The 3471-nt window shown below is 45.6% G+C and overlaps 1 pseudogene; it reads right to left on the bottom strand.

Moving 5' to 3' along the window:
* Nucleotides 1-439: 439 nt before the first annotated feature.
* On the bottom strand, nucleotides 440-3045 carry LOC105067559 (glycine dehydrogenase (decarboxylating), mitochondrial pseudogene; annotated as a pseudogene).
* Between the last annotated feature and the right edge of the window lie 426 nt (nucleotides 3046-3471).

Here is a 3471-nt window from a genome sequence, read left to right on the forward strand (position 1 = left end):
TTTTATCCATTAAATGTACTACTAAATGATACACTTAACTACTGTATGCTAGAGTCAAGTTTCAACACTGAAATCAGACAAGCTCCCTGCTCTTAAAATGCTTACAGACTAGTGGAGAAAAAAATTATTACAGTATAGGGTAAGAAGTATTATAAAAGCCCCCTGCGAAGTGTGCATGTACATTAGAAAGGTTAATATCTCCTGTCCCATCTACCTCACATCAGAATCCTGTTGTGAACCTCTAATGAGATACGTGGTATTTGGCCCCATCTGGGTGGCAGGAGAGAAAAAGGGACAAATCACAGAATGGAAAGCACACTGCAAAAGTTAAAGCCTTTAGAAAGATATGCTATTCCTCTTATAATGTTGACACTTTTTTTTAAATTGCAATGCTTTTATTAGAATATTGTTAATTGCAGATAAAAGAAACTACACACGTGGAAAAAGGAAAACACCCAGAAACGCTATTACAAATTTGTCAAATTATTAGGAGGAAAAAGATTTCTTCAGTGTATACAGAATATAAACATTTGCCCTGAGATTTCCCACAGATGGCACAGTCCACAAGGACTTTTTTGGAATAAAAATGTCTATCGAGTCTCCAGTAAAAGCCTCTATAATGCCTGCAAACTTGCTACATTGAAGTGATAGCTACTAGCGCACTCCAAATTTTCTATGCAAAAGCCGAAAAAATGGTCCCAATCAAGGCAACTTGAACATCGACTGCTACATGCGAAAGCAGAGGCACCGAAGCAAATCAATCTTCCAATAATGATCTTCCATTCACTATGCTAACTGTATTTACATTTACCTGGACAGATTACAAAAATACACACAGTATATAAAACCCCTACCTGAGTTTGGTGGAGAACAAAATATTTCTTTATCAGATACTCCAAAGCATATCAGATCAGTCACTTGAACTTAGGGAAAGAAGACAAAGAAAAGGCCCTCTTCTGTTCAGAGAATCAGGACTCGTAAACATCCATGGGTGGGCAGGTACAAACCAGGTGCTGTTCTCCATAGATGCCATCAGTCTGGGTGATGGTTAGCCAGAATTTGTTCTCCCGTTTCAGGAAGGAGAGTGGGAATGCTGCCACCAACCTGGAATTCGGCCAATATGACACAGGTCAAGGGGTGTGGAGACCCCTGAGCTTGGTCCAGAGGCAGAAAAGAGTGGATGTTTGCAAATTCCTTCCATGTGATAGGTGTGAGTTCAGAAGAACTGTTGAGCGTCATGGTGCAAGGACCCTAGTGGACTCATGCTATGAAGAAGGGAGATGTCTTTGTTTTCTAATCTCTTCATATATTGGACAATATTTGTTTCTGAGTGGTAACTGTTGAACACTTGAAGTGTGAGGAACGGGCTAGTTCTCTTGAAGGCAGTCCCTAGAATACCTCTCCATTCCTCACCCATGCTTTCAGCAACCAGCTCTGCAGACAACTCACAGCCAAAGATCCGCAACAAGTCATCCAGACCCTTTTTATTGATTGTTTCATCAAAAGAAATACCAAGTGTGTCATCCTTGAAGAGCTGTTTATTTGCTGCTGAGCAGCCCTGCTCAAGACCTCCTCCACTGAGCAACCACACTGAATCTTCAGTGTTGAAGAACAAGTCATCCTGGAGTTGGTGACCCCCTCGCCTGAGACCTTCAGACAAAATCAGAGTGGCATTATGTATTCTCCTAGCAATATGGGACCCACAGTAGATTGCAAACATTGTAGCCATGTTTGTCAAGAGAGGCTGAGCTGTACAGATGTTGCTGGTAGCCTTGTCTCTCCAGATGTGTTGCTCCCTGGTTTGAAGAGCAAGATGATACACTTCTTTCCCACTGGCGTCTCTTGTTACCCAAACCATTATTCCAGGCATCATCCTCACCAGACTTTCTCTGACAGCAACAAAGGCTGCATGTGTCTGCCATAGCCCAGTGGCACCCCAAATCTCTGTGAGCTCCCCAGGGTGATGTCTACCCCAAATTCTCCAAGAGGCCTCAAGATACACAGAGCTAAAAGGTCAGTAGCATAGCAGGCCAAGCTCCCTGCCTGATGGTCTCTCTCCACCAGTTCCATAAAGTCTTCCACCTTCCCCTCAGTGTCTGGGTACTGGAACAGCACTCCACTGACATCTTTCCCACTGAATTCCATTTCATGAGGTAACTTCAGTTCAGTGAGGACTCCAGCATACTTGGCTTGAGTCTGGATGACAGCTCTTGTCTATGGATGGCAATGGGGGTCAACAAAAAATTTCCTCCTCTTGTCTTGTTTGTGCAAAGCTGCATTGCTTCTGCAGCCACAGTGGCCTCACCCAGCAGGGATGTGCTAGCCATGTCCCTGCCTGTGATGTCACACACCATGGACTGGTAGTTGAGTAAACTCCCCAGTCTTCCCAGAGACACCTCTGGCTGGGACGGAGTATACTGGTTGATCCATCCAGAGTTCTCCAGCAAGTTCCGCATAATTGTCTGTGACACTGAGCAGTTACAGTAGCCCAGGCCAATATACGGTCTCCAGATCTGGTTCTTGCTGGAAGTGGCTTGCAGAGTTGCAAGGATTTCATTTTCAAAGACAGGGTCATCCATTTTCAAGGGTCTTTTCAAGTGAATGCTGGCAGGGAGGGTCTTCTCCATTAGTTCATCATTGCTCGCCAACCTGAGGGCCTGTAGCATTTCCCTCTGATCTTTGTCCCCCAAGCAAAGTCGGTGCATCTGAGCAGGAGGCGCTGGTGAAGGTGCAAGGCTCCAGCCCCACCACTGTCCCCGCTGCCGCTACTGCTGTCGCGGCCCTTTGGCCGCCCCTGACTTTGCAGCCTAGACGCAGCCCCAGGCCTATGTCTGCATGGCCATAGTCACTGTCCCCTGCCCAGGCGTGTGAGGGTCAGCTGCACTTTCAGCCCCTCTTCTGGTCACGGTCCCCTGGGTGGCAGCTGCCCCCGGATGGCTGGAGCCGCTTTCTGCTGAATAACCGGAGGGACAGATGGATGTTCAGGGGCAATGAATGTGTGTGGCGCTGCACTGGGACACCAGCGCAAAGGTGTGCTCTATTGTTGACTCTTGATTGACTTTTGACTGGTGGTTGCCTATGAAAGTGAGCATTCGTTACTTCGTCTAATATTTACTGAATCCCAATCATGTGCAAGGCACTCCATTAGAGAGTAAAATTAAAGCAGAAAAAAGGCAGTTCATCTCTTTGCAAGATCACAGGCAGAACAGACAACTAGGAAATTAAAATAATGTGGCAATTGCTATAATAGGGAAGTTGAGATTGTTTGCATGTTCATGTCTGAGAGAAACTGATGTAAACTTGGTAAATTGGGGGAGTCGTTTCAGACCAGAAGGATAAACAGGAATTAAACAAGAAAGGAAGGAAGCATGAAGTTCCGGGACAGTGATTTAGCCAGAGGGAACAGCACAGGCAAAGATCCAGAGGAAAAGAATGTGACAGGTTCAGGGAAATGAGAGAAGTTTAGAATGT

The sequence above is a fragment of the Camelus bactrianus genome, chromosome 4 (assembly GCF_048773025.1).
Source record: "Camelus bactrianus isolate YW-2024 breed Bactrian camel chromosome 4, ASM4877302v1, whole genome shotgun sequence".
Classification (NCBI taxonomy): Eukaryota; Metazoa; Chordata; class Mammalia; order Artiodactyla; family Camelidae; genus Camelus; species Camelus bactrianus.